Source organism: Lissotriton helveticus, chromosome 7 (genome assembly GCF_964261635.1).
Source record: "Lissotriton helveticus chromosome 7, aLisHel1.1, whole genome shotgun sequence".
Lineage (NCBI taxonomy): Eukaryota > Metazoa > Chordata > Amphibia > Caudata > Salamandridae > Lissotriton > Lissotriton helveticus.
This window is the reverse complement of record NC_136068.1, coordinates 458,850,839-458,867,192: the sequence shown is the minus strand read 5'-3', so window position 1 is coordinate 458,867,192 and position 16,354 is coordinate 458,850,839. Positions and strand designations below refer to the sequence as shown.

The 16,354-nt window shown below is 49.4% G+C and overlaps 1 protein-coding gene across 3 annotated transcripts in view; it reads left to right on the top strand.

Moving 5' to 3' along the window:
- Positions 1–16,354, top strand: part of TAOK2 (TAO kinase 2) — a 934,333-nt gene that overhangs the window by 53,909 nt on the left and 864,070 nt on the right. For all 3 annotated transcript variants that reach the window (XM_078652408.1, XM_078652406.1, XM_078652407.1), the window contains exons 2-3: positions 7,544–7,737; positions 14,518–14,597. The gene's annotated coding sequence lies outside the window, so the exon portion shown is untranslated. The remainder of the gene's footprint in view (positions 1–7,543; positions 7,738–14,517; positions 14,598–16,354) is intronic.

The window sequence follows — 16,354 nt, the reverse complement described above, 5'->3', positions numbered from 1 at the left end:
GCCTCTGGTCCTTTCATTCGGACAGAGCCCAACTGTCCCAACATAAGCACCCTTGAACAATTGTATCGTGGTTCAAGCCAGGGATTATGGCCCCATACCTGTCATATACTTACTCTGTGCTGTGGAAAAAAAGATTCATGGCCCTCAGAATGGACGAATGGCCATTTCTGTATCACCTGCCGAGCTGGCAACTCGTAAATACCAACGTAATGTGCAGGGGGTGTTGGAGTAGCAAGGAGTCAATCGAGCATGTGGCATGTCTTTGTCCTGCACTACTCGACGACCGAAAGATCATGTTAAAGAGCGAATTGAATAAACTCTGCATTCGCTTGTGCAGACAAGCTATTCCTGCATCAATGAATCCGGACAACTCAATGTTCAATATCTGGTTCACCAAGTTCATGACGAGCAGCAAGAAGATTTATAACCAGAGAAGCCAGCAAGTAAACAATGGTCAACAATAAAACAGAGGACCAACCCGTCTGTTCCATCAAATAGCAGTTGACCATGGCCTCATTCTTTACACAGACTATCTCTTGGCCTTTTGTGTGTCCCAGGTCCATTAAACCATCATATGTAGGGTCGTCACCATATTAACAGACCAACGCCTCCAGTAGTATCAGTCATTTATTCTCAATGACCATGGTTTTGTTCTGTGACCTTTGTAGATGTTAAACCATAAGGGACAACAACTGCCCCCAAATGTTTATCTAATTACTCATTATGAAGTTGTACAACCTATGCGAAGTGTGTATATATATATTTTTCTTTTTTTTTTTACCTAACAGATTGCTAGGTCCTTTTTTAATTATTTTTAAATGAATTTCACTTTTTAATTCACTGTGATAGACGGACTAAAAAGGACATTCACAGGAAGATTCTTAGAGGAAAAAATAATATTTTTTTTTAGATTAGACACGTGTTTTTTGCACCATGTGTAAATACTTTAGTAATACTGATACACGTTTTTACTATCACTGATGCATGTTTACCATTGTAATGATTTTTAATAATCAAACAATAACGTTTCTCTCTATTTAGTCTCCTTGGGACTGTGCATCCCGGTGCAGAGGGACTTTGGGGTGTTTGGTTTCTCCGTCCAGTAACACTTGCGGTTGATGAGTCCTGCCAACAGAGTCTGCAGGCGATGTCTGGGAGTTCACAAGGAGCCACTCCACAGTGGACTCTGTACCTTGAGGGCTTGGGGACCACTTTGACACCGGTGGACCACTTCACCACCGGTGGACCACATTGACGCGAGCTGGGATGCACGGGTGCAGTGGTGCTTGGCAGCATCAGGTTTTGGTGGGACTGGAGTCACTTGGTCCTTTTTTTTGCTGTCTGCAGGATGCAGGGGACAGTTCAGCTGTCTCTTGGGAGGTCGTGGTTCCTGGCAAAGGCTTGCAGGTCTCCCGGGCTTGTGGTGACTCATTAACTGCAGGACAATTCGACTTTTAGTGCAATGGATGAAGTCAGCTGGCAGGCGGGTAGGGTTGGCGCCTAGTGAGTTGCTGGGGCTTCTGTTCTCGCTGTGTGACTCTTCTCGTCCGTCTGCTTTCTTCAGGTCGTCAGGATCTGCTTCTCTGGTGCCAGGGACTCTCCTAAATTCTGGATTTATGGGCGTTAGGGAAGTGTAGGGTAGTAGCGAATGGGCTAGTGTTTATTGTGGTCACTACGCCTCTTACACGTCCACTTCCTGTTGGAAGTGGGCATAGCCCTGTCCTGGAAGTCCTAAGTATGTCATCACAAAGATGGCTTCTTCTGAAAAACGGTTTCCACCTCAATTTAGCCCACCTTTAGGGTTGGTACTAGCCTGGGGGTTGCACGACTGTCTGGTTAGCAAATTTCCCCGCCTGTGGAGTGTAATAAGCTGGCTCTGTGTATATACTATACCAAAATGAGATGTATTGTGCACAGAGTCCAGTGAAACCCCAAAGGTAGGCAGAGGTAAAAGTAGATAGCACCTTACTCTATTTGTTGTAATATGGGTGAGCAGTAAGGCTTTATCAGAGGGTAGTATTAAGCATTTGTTGTACACACTCGGGCAGCAAATGATGTCACACACTCAAAGGCTGAACTCGGACCAATTTGATTTGTATAAAAATATTATTTAGTTACATTTAATTTCTACAAGCAAGCCTGGCACAGGTAAGTGTAAATGGTACTTATTTAGGTAGGTTGACCAATACAAGCAAGCTAAATGAAAATGACTTTATTACAGGTTTGTAAATGCTTTAAATACAGTTGAAATTACTGTTGGATTACTTTTCAGATTACTTTATGAAGTACTTTTTCTATTCAGTGTGATATGCTAGATATCACACTAGGACATTTCCTAGAGAAAAGGTAAGTGAAGCAGTTTTTAGTTATATGCAGTTTTTCAAAACCAACTCCACACTTAAATCAATGTTCACAAGAAAGCAGGCAATGCAGTCCAAGGAGAGAAAGGAAGTTATCAGTTTCAAGGTAAGTACTTGGGTTTGAGAGTTTGTTTTCTGGGGTTAGAACCAGGGTTCCCCCAGGGTCAAGGATTCACTCTCAAATCACCCTCAGCGGCACTCGGACGGCTGGGTGCTGAGGTCCAATTTTATCAAATGGCGGATAGGGGGCCTTTGGTTGGTGGCTGCTCACTAGCAGGCCACAGGGTTGTGGGAGCAAAGCTCCCGGTGTTCGGCTCAGGGCAAAGGGCAATCTGAGTTAGCACCCAAAGTACACTCCCAGGGGAGGCTGGGTGCAGGGTTCTGTTTTGGCATCAGGTGCCCTGTTGTTTTCAATGGGTATTCTCCATTTGCAACACAGACTGCAGGCTCGGGGACGAAGATCTTCTGGAGGTGACCACCGGTTGGAGAGGTAAGTGGGGATACTGGGGCACCATCTGTTGGGCCACCCTAGGCCGTGGGACGTCTGGTGCAGGGGTGTCTGAGTCTGCTTGGTGAGCAAATCTGGTGATCACTGGAGACAGAGTCTTGAGTTTGGAAGGCACCTGCCCTTGGGTTCTTAAGGCTGCTGGCTGTAGGACATACTGGGATTTTGCTGGAGGAGGTTGGAGGTGGGGACAGGGGACAGGCCGATAGGGCTGGTGTCAAGTCATTGGTCGTCCTCCTCTTCTTAACTTCAGCACAGCTTCTTCGGTCCTTCTTCTTTGTCGGTTCTTGTCTGAGGAGACAAGGTTCTAGGTTGCCCATAAATACTAGATTTTAGGACGTTACAGGCAAGTAATGGTAGGGACCAATGCGTCCCTCCCTTGGGGTGGGTACACCCTCTATTATGCCACCTTCCAATGGGAGGGGACATATGCCTCTTTCTGGTTGGCTGGGTCCCCCCATTTGCAAGATGGCGAGGACTGAGAGTTGTGCTTCACCTCGCCTCCCCCTCCTGGAGGGTGGGGTTGTCAAAGGTGGGCACACATCCCTTCGCACTTGGTTTTCCTGCCGATTCTCCGACCCTAGGTGAGGGTCAGAACCGGTGAGAGACAGTTGCTGGAAGCACCAAAGGGCTGGGGTAGCTCACAAAGGCCGCAAACCTTAAAAGCGTCCCCTTCCTGGACCCTGCCCATCCTGGGGGAGGAAGCTTGGGACCTCGTCCCAGGATGAGCATTGTTCTGGGGGTCCAGAAACATGCCTGGTGGTGGTAGCTGGTGAGCAGCCACTCAGTCAGGACACTAGTGTTAGGTCGTTTTTCAGGGGGCATTTCTAAGATGCCTGCTGTGTGCATTTTTATTGAATCCCACACTGGCATCAGTGTGGGTTTAATGTGCTGAGCACTTTGATACCAAACTTCCCCGTTTCAGTAAAGCGATTATGGTGCTGTGGAGTTCGTAATGGCAAACTCCCAGTACTATATACTCTTAATGGGATTACTGCACTTATAATGTTTGATTGATATATATATATATGTTTGATATATATATGATATATATATATATATATATATATATCAATCAATCTATATCCATCACAACAGGAACCCATTCGAAGTGGAGCCACACAGGAGATGATGTTGCTCATATTTTCTTTATTGGACAGCTTGCCAGCAGGAACCTTTTCACAGAGCATTGCCTTCTTAAAATCAAAGCGCCAGGCGCGTTTCAGGATGTAGATCCTTTCTTCAGTGGCGTAGGTAGCAAGACTTCAGGCAGCACAAATTCGTTGCACACGCCTCATTTTCAACACCTGCCCCAGTGGGCAGAGCCCAACAATGGCCCTCTGGGAGTTGCAGTGCGCTAATAGTATTTCCCTAGTGGGTGTGCTCTCAAAGTCTCTCAAATTGTCCCAATAAAAGATGCGCTCTCATGAAAGGGACCTGCCCCGCTTTATAGATGCCAACAAGAGCAATTCTGAAGCTGGCACTGCCCTGCTGCAGCGCCAGCTCGCCTCCGTTCCGCTCACTGCGGCACCAGCGTGGTGCCGTCGCGGACCCACGGCAACGCGGTGGACTCCTCTTCACGACCGGGCTAGGGCCGTCTGTAAATCCATCACAACCGGAACCCATTCGAAGTGGAGCCACACATGAGATGATGTTGCTCATACTTTCTTTATTGGACAGCTTGCCAGCAGGAACCTTTTCACAGAGCGTTGCCTTCTTAAAATCAAAGCACCAGACGCGTTTCAGGATGTAGATCCTTTCTTCAGTGCCGTAGGTAGCAAGATTTCAGTTAGCACAAATTCGTTGCACACACCTCATTTTCAACACCTGCCCCAGTGGGCGGGGCCCTACAATGGCCCTCTGGGAGTTGTAGTGCGCTAATAGTATTTCCCTAGTGGGTGTGCTCTCAAAGTCTCTCAAATTGTCCCAATAAAAGATGTGCTCTCATGAAAGGGACCTGCCCCGCTTTGTAGATGCCAACAAGAGCAAATCTGAAGCTGGCACTGCCCTGCTGCAGCGCCAGCTCGCCTCCGTTCCGCTCACTGCGGCACCAGTGTGGTGCCGTCGGGACCCACGGCAACGCGGTGGACTCCTCTTCACGACCGGGCTAGGGCCGTCTGTAAATCCATCACAACAGGAACCCATTCGAAGTGGAGCCACACAGGAGATGATGTTGCTCATACTTTCTTTATTGGACAGCTTGCCAGCAGGAACCTTTTCACAGAGCATTGCCTTCTTAAAATCAAAGCGCCAGACGCGTTTCAGGATGTAGATCCTTTCTTCAGTGGCGTAGGTAGCAAGACTTCAGGCAGCAGAAATTCGTTGCACACACCTCATTTTCAACACCTGCCCCAGTGGGTGGAGCCAACAATGGCCCTCTGGGAGTTGTAGTGCGCTAATAGTATTTCCCTAGTGGGTGTGCTCTCAAAGTCTCTCAAATTGTCCCAATAAAAGATGCGCTCTCATGAAAGGGACCTGCCCCGCTTTATAGATGCCAACAAGAGCAATTCTGAAGCTGGCACTGCCCTGCAGTATATTTATTTATTATTAACGGAACCGGGAAACAAAGTCTGAAATAATTGCTTTTCCTGACGCGTTTCGGTGCACCAGGCACCTTAATCTTAGGATGGGAGATAGCAAAATAGTGCACCCAGCTAGAGGGGTAGCTGACCTATGCAAGGGCAGTGGGTTGAGGGCATGGCACATAGGGATGTGTCCCATGTCGACTCTTCGCTTTGTTCTGCACCAAAACATGCAACCTGCAAAGGCAGTGTGTGTGTGAAGGTACAGGGCCTCTAAAGGGTGGCACAATAAGTGCTGCAGCCCTTGGAGGCCTTCCCTGGCCACAGTGCCCTTGGTATCTATGGTACCCTTTACAAGGGACTGACCTGTGGCCAAAGAGTGCCAATTGGGTTTTGTCTAAATGCAATTTTAGGGAAAGAACATAGGCCCTGGGTACCTGTTTGGCAGGAACCAAGGGCACATTCAGTCAAAGTACATAATCAGTTTGGCAAAAAGTGGGGGCAACCATGCAAAAAGAGGGCGCTTTCTTACATCGAGGTGTCAAAGGGGCTCTGGACTAGGGGGTCAGCTTCCTCTTCTGTGAGGGGAGACTGATTTGCATTTCAAAGGTTGCATCTCTTTGAGGTTTCAAAGGTTGCATCTCTTTGAAGCTTGCCTGCCTGGGAAGGCTAATCAGCAGGTCATCCTGTGGAAGGGGATGTTACACCCTCTTCCCGGGCAGGCTTTTTGGGTCTCCTGAGAGCAAACGGCTGTGTCTGAAGTGACAGGCTGTCAGAAACTTGTCAGGGAGCACACCAGAGGCTGGTAGGTTTTCATGGGACACCTGTAAGGTGCCTTTGGGTGCATGTATTGGTAAATTCAGTACTAGAATCCATGTGGGTTTATCAATACAAGGTGTTTGATACCAAACATTCGTATCTTGTGTGAAACCATCATGTGGCTGAGAAACTCGTTTTCACCAATGTCCACTACATGTTTAAAATGGCTTCCCTGGTCACTTGTACTGGCTGTAATAGGACTGACAGGCACAGGGGAATATCTCCTTATGCAGTTATACCCTCACTTGTAATATTCAGCACTTTGCCTTAGGGCTGTCAGGCCTGATGTAGGGGTAACTTACAAATATTGCATGCAGTGTTAGGGGGACAGTATGGCACACAGGGATGTGTGAAATGTCATGTTTTCACTTTTGTCTGCACCAAAACACACAGCCTGCAATAAGCAGCCCTTCTTGTGCTTGGTGAGGGATCCCTTATGGTGGCACACTTTGTGATCCTGCCTCTTTAGTACCTCAGGCCCTAGGTACCAGGGGTACCATTAGCAGGGACTTACAGAGTGCTGAAGTGATTGTCAATTGGGGGAAACAATTGAACATGTTCAGGGAAAGAACACTCGTACTGGGGACCTGGTCATCAGGAATCTAGTGCACTAAAGTCAAGATTGATTCAAATACCAGGCAAAGTAGGGGTGGTGGTGTGGGGGGTGGGGTGGGAGGCAGTACTGTAACGAAAACCTGGTTTCCTAAGGCTATTTGTATCTTGAACTTTAGCTCTCAATTTAACGAACCTTGATTAAAAATTTCTTCTTAAAATGACAAGTCACAGGAGTAGGGAACGTTTGGAGGTACAAGCAGACTGGTCTGCATCTCATATAATCCCCTCATCTCATCAATGTTCTGAGCTATTTAATTTGTGTCATACTGGTAAACCTAACAAAAACACAACGTGAAACATAGTTTAAACCAGGGTATTCTCACATGGGTACAGACTTACAGGTTCAGCAAAGGCTTACATTTTTTAGATGGTGAATAATACCTTTACTTAATTGTGTTAGTAAATTCCTCTCATACACATTAAACACCAAATGTAGGTATAGTGCTGCACCCAAAATATTTGATTCCTTGTTCTTAAGGGACTCCTTAAGTAGACACCCTCTCATCTTGAGGCGATAGTTTGTGTACAAAGCTATGAATAAAATCCAGTTAACTCTGACAGGATTGCCTGCAATACACTGACAGGAGTGCCTACAGCAACGCTGCATAAGCTGGAAGAAAATTTAGGAGAGACCAGGAAAAATGCATGTGATACAGACACTGGATAAATGTCCCCCTCATATTTGATTCTAACTTCTAATACTTCTCTTCTCTTTCCACCAGGTGTAGCCTATCTGGGTCACAGTGTAGCAGGTGCACATAGGCACTGCTGTATTTCTACCAGGCCAGCCTGTGCAAGAGAAGCACAACACCTTCAACAAAGAACGGCACCAAACTTGCTAATTGCCAGAAATGCCATACTGAAGTTCCACATCACTGCATACTACCTGGACTCATTGCAGTTTCTACAGCTTTCAGTAGGTACAGCACGAGGTTTGATGGTGCTCCTTAGTGAGTGTGTTGGGAAGCAGGAGTGTGGCAGATGTTCCAGTTTTGGGGTTGGAGGAGCAACAATGGTGCTCTCTTGCCTTGTGTTCATTGCTACTCATACCATAAAAAATGACTGCTCTTACACTTTCTAGTGCCCACATTGCAGCTGTAGGGACTCCAGATTGGTGCAACGTGGTGGGGCATACTCCACATTTTCCAGTTAGTACCTACCTGTTTAGGTTTAAATCTTTTTATTGATTTGTAATAAGCAAAAATCAGAGAACAAGACTCTCTACTCCAGTTAATCAAAGCATGGAAGACCACAAGGTCGCAATAGGTGTTTTACCGTGGGTAGGAAGCATGGAGTGAGCCCTCAAACAGAAAAAAAAGTAAAAAGGAAGAAACAAAACATTAATCATAACCCCCACCACCCCCATACCCCCCTCACTCCCCCCCCCTCGTCCACCGTAGATAACAAGAGAAAGAAAGAAGCAATGCTCATTGCTTAGGTTTACATTTCCCTTTAAGGTCAGCATCTGGCATTTGCGTGTCCGGAAGGTGGAGGAGTCGTAGATACCGAGGGCATGTGAGCTCCCGGAACTCCGACTCTAGCAAGGTGAGGAAAGGTCGCCACAGCTCAGGAAATTCAGACCCTCTGCCCGCCAATGTAAGAAAGTTTCTCCATTCCCAGCACTGTCCACAGCCGCTGGAGCCAACCGGTATGCGACGGGAGCTGGGTGGAGCGCCAGTGGATCAGAATGTTTTGTGTTGCCGCTCCTAGAGCAATATCGATCAGTCGGCCCTTTCGCGATTTGAGTGGATATGTCTGTGGGTTGGGCAAGCCCAATAGAATGTATGAGGGGAAGCGTGGAAGTTGCGTCTCAAGGTGTAAATCTACTTCGTCGAGAACCTGGGACCAGTATGGTTGTATAACAGGGCAGCTCCATAGGACATGTTCCAGGATACCCACCTCCCCACTGTCCCTCCAGCATCGGTCACTCCTACGCGTTTTGAAGCAGTGTATTCGCTCTGGTGTGTAGTACCAATAAGTGGCAACTTTGGTCAAGGTCTCTGTGAGGCCCATATGATACGCTGAGTGTCTTGCCCTGTGATAAATACCGTCCCATTCTGCGTGACTCGATGCCCTTACCAGGTCTCGTTCCCTTCTGGAGCGACCGGCGATGTATGAGTGTGGTAGTGGACAGCAGCATTTAATAGAGATCAGAGGTAACTTTCTTATCCGAGGTCAGTGTTACCAGCCACTTTTCATATGGCATCAAGAGTCGCTGCGCCTGCTTTCTAACAGTTGAATGCAGTACCCAGTGTCTAACCTGTAAATATGGCAAACGTTACAGCTCCGGAAGGCCGTAATCCTCCCTGAGTTGCGGGAACGGAATTATGCCATTCATGTCGAAGAGGTGGCCTAATGACCTACAGGGGGAAGAACGCCACGCCTTAAAGGTAGACTCAATCATACCAGGGTGGAACTCGGGATTATCGAAGAGCGGTGTGAGGGGTGATGGGAAGGTGGTCAGCTGGTTGGAGACATTCGTTCGGTCTCAGGAATCCATGATGGTGCTTGTGATGTATGAAGCATATAGGTTGGGAGACCTATGGAGTTTTTAAAGAAAAGGTACCCCCTGTAGTGGCCTACCCGCTACTGCTTGGTCTTGGACCAGCCAGTGTTTTTCGGATTCCAGGCGTTGCCACTCTACCAGGTACCTAAGCTGGACAGCATGGAAATACAGCTGGATGTCTGGGACCCCCACACCCCCTTTCTCCGGTGGGAGAACCGTGACCTGATGTAGGAATCTTTGTTTGCGTCCGTGCCAGATCAATCGTGACACATCCGCCTGCATCTGTTGGATCCAGCCCCGTGGAGGCCAAAGGGGAAGAGCCTGAAAAAGATTTGGGGGAGGATGGTCATCTTGACAGCTGCTATTCGTCCCAGCCAAGATATTGTGCAGTGCTTCCACTTGTTAAGTGCCTTGCGGATGTGAGTGCGAAGGTTGAAGTAGTTAATGTCAGCGGTGGCTGGCAAGGTAGGAGCCCCCCCCCCCCCAAAAGAAAATTGGTTTGTGAGTAGGCGGCCCTTGATTTCTGCCTCTTTCTGAAGGACCCGGAAGGAGCGGGAGACCAGTATGGCAACTCTGGCTGACTTAGTAGGGTGGGAGGAGAACATCTGTGTTGGAAATGCCCGGGACCTCAGCCTAAAATTATCTCTAGAGAGAAGGTGCGTCTCCTGTAAAAGGCATATGTCAGCCTTAGACTGCTCTAGGAAATTAAGGATCGCTCTGCGCTTGGTCGGGTTGTTCAAGCCCCTACGTTAAACGTGAGGATTTTAAGTGAGTCGCCTGGCATCAGTAGACAGCGTGTGGGCTAGGCTGTGAAATATGCTGCGGTAAATGTGGGGGAGCAGGGGACGGCAAATGAGCTGAGTGGTACAGAAAGCGGCGGGATGCAAACAGAGAACAAAAGAGGGGTGGACGAGGGAGCCTATAACCAAAATACAACCCCAAAAGGAGCATAGTCCGAAGATCAGCCTCAACCAGAACAAGGGAAGGGAAACAAGGAAAAAGGATAAGTTCCAAAAGTACTGTCTGCTGTCCCGGGAGACCCAGGAGGTCGTCGTGGTGGGGCTCGTGGTGTCACCAAGGAAAGGGGTCCTGCTCCCCCCACTGTCCAACACTAGTCAGGCAGCCTGCTTCAGTAGCGTACCGCATCCACCAGTCATTAAGCTGTCTGACTCGTCTTCGCTAGGGCCTCTGTTGCAGAGGCAAGGGCATCCTGTTGGCTCTTCACTATGCCCGCCTTGGTTGGTCTCTGGACCCGCCGCCCCTGGCGCTGCCACCCCGATGGAGTGGTCTCTGGTCCCGAGGAGGTGCTCTGGCTATCCTCCTCCTCATTTTGAACTGCTAAGCCCAGCAAATGGCAAGAGTCAGTGAGCGAGCGCATCTGGTGAAGCCTACCATTGAATCGAAATATGAGGCGGAACAGCTGACCCCATGAGTTTTGGATCCCCTTTTGCTGAAGATGTTCCGTCACTGGGTGGAATTGCCGGCATCCCTGCAAGGTGATCAGGGCTAGGTCCTGATAGAGCACTGGAGAATGACCATTGTAGACAATAGGGTGAAGTGCCCTCGCTTTCGAGAGGATGGCTTCCTTTGTCTTGTAGTCCTGAAGGCATACCAGGATGTCTGCCGGGGGGGGGGGCGTTGGGCGCATGTGGCGGACCCACCCGGTGTGCTCTGTCAAGGACTATGTCCGAGCCATCCGGGACCACCAGAATGTGTCGGAACAAGCCCACTGTGAAGGCAAAGAGATCCTTGGTGTCGTCTGTGGACTTGACCCCCCAGATTCTGATGTTGTGTCTGCAGGTGTACTTGGGTATCCAGATGCTGATCTTGGAGGCAAATTATTTCCTGCTGAAGCATGTTGATTTCAGTCGCTGTAGTGTCACTCTTATCTTCTAGCGTAGCCACTCGTTCCCCTACGACATCAACATCTCTGCGGATCTCCTTCACCTTGGCCGTCAAGTCTATTTTCACCGTCTATATGTCGGCTCTTAGAGTGTTGAAGAGCGACTCCAAGAAGGCCTTAGTGATAGGTTTGTTGGCGGAACTGGCGGGTGGCTGCGAGGACCCCATGTTGGGAGTGGCAGTCGCCACGGTGGGAACAGATTGAGCTCTACTAAAGAGATCTTGTAAGGACCTCTGTTTCCTCTTTCTAGATGAGGACATGCTCGAATGTTCCAGAATGTAATCACCCCGGTGAGTGTCCTGTGTCCCACGGGAGGTGATCCGGCCTCCCTGCCAGTCCCGAAATATCCGTGCGGCTCGTCTCAGGGTACCTCAGAAGAAGAGTGCCACTTCACGGTCCCTGACGGGGGCTTGTCGATTTCTCCTCCGGTGAAGGGTAGGAGCACCCAGCGCGGCAGATCGGCGCCGCCCACGCGACCAGCAACCGCTACCCGAGCCACCCACTTCAGCAGAGACCTGCACTCAGGAACACAGGGGGCCCGCGGCAGCCAAGTACATCGGCGGAAGCCTCTCCAGGTGCGCCGTGTATCTTCCCATACGCCACTCAATTAGACCAGGCAAGGGGTGTGCTTTCCTTCCTCCTCCATGGAATGGGCTTGGCGCCGGATCCCCCTTCTCCTTGCAATCTGTAGCGCGGGCCGGTTGGGCTCAGTCTCAGTGCGCAGGGATTTCAATGTGGAGCTGGGCCGACGGGTCCGTTGTGCTTCCCCCAGTAGGTCGAGGTGGTCTGCTTCCTCGAAAAACAAACGTGTGAATTTGCTATCGCCCGGGGAGGCACGCAGCCGCTGTGCAGAGCCTCTCGAGTCAAGGCTATCCCCTCAGGAGTCCTCCGTCACACAGGTGTCTCCAACGGCGGTTGCGCTGGCTCTGAGCCCCCGGCCTGTTTAAGATGATTGACCGTCCCAATGAAATTAGAGGATGGGGAGTGGGCTGCGCCGCCAATACCGATCTGCAGCTGTGAGGGAGTAGGGGAGCCCCCTCCATTGTCGTCACCCCACTTCCCCCAGGGCCCGCTCCCGAAATCCGCCTAGGTCAGGCGTCCGGTGCTCCCGACAGTGGGAGAGATGCGTGTGCTTTGGCGCCAGGCGGGCTGCCAGTGATTCCCGGGCCCCTTAGGCTGCACCAATGTCTCACCAGCACAGTTTCCGCTGGTATCGTGGAAGGTAGTTGAGGCCAGACGCCTCCCCGTCTATCAGGCCAGGTAGTCATCCGTGGTTCGAGGAGGGGGGGGCTCACTTTTGTTCGTGCCGATCGCGCCGGACGCGCAGCATAGCTCCGAAGCCTCCTAGCGGGTCCCGACTCCTCAGCTTCGGCGCGGTCACTGCCCCTCCGTCAGCTGGACCTCCGGGCAGGCCGCCACCGACCCCAGCAGTGGCGGTGCACGACCCTCGCGCTCTCCGGGCAGCGCGGTGCTGGCCGTTGAGATGGATGCTGGCCTCGATGGCCCCTGGTGAGGACCGCCCCTTAATCGAGGCTGCTGCAAAGACTGCGCAGGCCAGGCCGCGCCTCACTGTGTGTGCCAAAGACCGGGGATTCCGGTCACTCTGTGTCAAGATCAGGGTCCAGCAGGTTGAAAGGAATGCTCCTGAGCAAGGAGCTGCTATCGGGACTCCCAAAGGCGCTGTTAGAAGCTATATTCGGTGGACGGCGAGGGGGAGCTCAGCAAATCTCGTCCTACCTCGCCGCCATCTTGGCCACGCCCCCAGTACCTACCTGTTTACCAGATCCTCTATATGCATTTTCTGACTCCTCAGTAAAGTAAGCTTTTCCTTGAAAACATAAGTATTTCTTTCCCACCTCCAAAGGGGGTGCATGCACAACACAGATCTGTGTAATCTAGCAACTCCAAATTTCTTGCGGTCTGGTTTTTTATGTCTTTGAAATGATTATTGTATGAGATTATTTGCACCCTGTCTTTAAATCATTTGTGGCCACATGTAGGACCGGTACAAAAGGGGGTGGTGATGGACGGAGCCTCCGAAACAATCAAACACTCACACCCAGTCAAAAGATCTGGGTTTAATCCATCACCGTTCTTTAGCCCACTCTGCCACCCCAGTTCAGACATGGCTATATGCAAATCAGTCTGACCCTGTGCCTCATGGGAACAGTCCAGCCCAAACTGCCAAGCCATGCCTTCCCTGGACCGGAAACAAGCTTCCGAGGACTGGTTTCTGGCATTCCAGCCGTCTTCAGCCCGGCTTGCTTGAATCCAGTGGCAAAGTGAGCAAGGGACTCACGTCTGAGCATACCCTGCCAACTTATGGCGAACAAAGAAAAAACAAAGGAAATGATGGACGGAGCGTTGACAATACAAGCACTCACCCCCAGTCAACTGATCTGGGTTTAATCCATCACCGTTCTTTAGCCCACTCTGCCACCCCAGTTCAGACATGGCTATATGCAAATCAGTCTGACCCTGTGCCTCATGGGAACAGTCCAGCCGGAACTGCCAAGACATGCCTTCCCTGGACCGGAAACAAGCTTCTGAGGACCGGTTTCTGGCATTACAGCCGTCTTCAGCCCGGCTTGCTTGAATCCAGTGGCAAAGTGAGCAAGGGACTCACGTCTCTGAGCATACCCTGCCACACTTATGGTGGCCAAAAGCGGTACAAAAGGGGGTGGTGATGGACGCCACATGTAGGACCGTCAGGTTTTGCGACTGTCAAACTGCTATTTTTAGCAACTCGCAATTTGTTGCAAAACTTGATGTACAACAGTGTCTCAGATACTGTTTGCGATTTCCAAATGGGTCGCAATGGACCTGCATCATTAATATTCATGAGTCGTCAGACCACCATGTCTGTGACTGCTTTTTTAATAAAGCAGTTTTTTTGTTTTTGGAATTCAGCCTGTTTTCCTTAACAGAAAACTGGATGGGTCGTTTGCAACCAGTAAAATGTGTCGTACATGTGGCCCTAAAAACATATGAAATCAGTTTTACATTACTTTACTTTCGCTTTTTTCCAATTACATTTTAGTTCAGTCTAGCTGCTAATCTTTGTGTAGATCTATCAGTAATTTGTTGCTCCCTTAAATTGACCTCTAAAGTGACAAAAAGTTATTGTATGACGTTGTTGGAAGTGTAGAAAATATAAAAAAAAGGTATGTTGCTGTTGTGTACATGACATGCTAATGTTTTAATTGGAATAATGTCTAACCTTTGCATACTATTGTAGGCGTATTTAAGTGGTTTTCAATCAACTAACCCAATATGTTTCTGCTTAGATTGCTGCCAAAGAAGCCATATTGAAGCCTTCCGGATGATAACCGCACCATGCAGCAGGAAATCAGAATCTTGTGCTAAGGTTAGTCTCACTTTGATGTGCTCTCTTCCACAGTGGATGATAACTTTCTGCCATGTAACAGTTAAATTTGCTCTCTTGCAGTAATCTCCCTACAGTGAAAACTAAAACAGTTAGGTGTTCTGCAAAGCACTTTCACACAGCCTCTCCATATACATCCAGAAATGTTATCCTGCTCTTGCTAGTGGTACATGAGAAATCTAGATTCAATATGTTCATTCTGATTTTCCATACAAATTGCAAGGCTTTCCCGGTGTGCTCTTACAGATTCTTAAAAGATCATCAATGAATCCAAGCCAAAGTACCGCATTGGCAATTTCCTCTATAGTCTCTGGTGCAATGGACTCCTGCTCCTCCCACTAGTCCATGAAGAGGTTAGCAAAGGTGAGGGCAAAGCAAGTCCCCATGGCAGTACCCTTGAGTTGATGGTAGACGGAGCCATTATGTGGGTTAATCAAAAAGAGACTAGCTCATATTTACTTTAAGTTATAAAAACAAAATGGAGAAGACTCTGGTATGTTTCGTCACGGAGTGCGCCACCTGGCAGGTGTGTTCATAAAGCCCTCACCCACCAACCTAGTTGGTGGCATGCTTCATCATCGGGCCCACCCAGTAGCACCTAGCGTGCCCCGGGTGTGCTTCAACGCCTGACTACAGCGGAGCTGGTATATTGCTGAGTGTGCAGTGAAGATAGTAATGAAGGTGATATTAAAACGGCCGAACGGCGGTCCCAGTACCCGAAGGTAAAATTAGACTTTAATACCTGGGCCTCCGTCAGCGGTTAAAAATAAGGCAGTGGGATGTAAGAGGCGAGTTACGACCTCTCACATCCAATGGGTCAACATGTTTCAGCCAGTGCCTTATGACTAAGCTGGCTTTCGTCAGGACCTAAATAAAAAGGGTGAGTGTAAGTAACTAGTGGGAGTGTGTTTTAGACTATGTGTCTACACGCCCTAAAGTGTATCTATGTGTGAGAGGGGGATTCCCTTCTCAAGACCACCTGTACACGTAACATTTAAGACAAAAGACAAAACATACAAGGGAAAAATAGTCATATGGATGTGCAGAGATGCGTACATCTGATTGCCGTCACTATAGCGGGTTCAAGTGGGCTATAGGCGACTAGGGTGTGATGGTATTGGTGGTACCAACACTGTGAGAATCGCACTTGTAACTCGAGGGTGAGGTGATTAAGAGACGGAGAAAAACATTGTGCTTAAGTGTAGAGCGGCGCAAGATTGCACTCTTACGCTAGTTTTTGCTCAGTCTGACCTCAAGGTTGGGAGGTGGCAAGGGCTTGACCCTAGGGGGACAAACATTTGCCAACCGATTAGGGAGACCTGTATGGGAGAAAAAGAGCGCTTACCAGGAGTCGTGGTGGTTGTTTTCTCATACTCCCAGCTTTTCTGGGCAGAGCCTGCTTTGGACCTGTAGTGCCTCCTTCGCGTACCGGTGAGGAATGGTCGTTTCCCCAGGGTTTAAGTAGTCCGGTTAATTGGATAACTCAATGCACCTGTAGGTTTAGGAGGCAATGGAAAAGAGACTCGGATGTCCGAGTCATGGTGCCTGGCGAGAGCTTGGGCGCATTGGGAGTGCGTGCGCATGAGTATAGAGTCGCGCTAGAGAGGCTGCATTGTTGTGGGCGTTTCCCGGGCCGGGAGCCGCCTAGGGAGCTAGCGCGCAGTGCTCGCGCATGCGTGTAGAGACCGGGAGCGGTCTGCGCATGTGCGGGGGAGTAGTGTCTACGACCGCGCATGTGC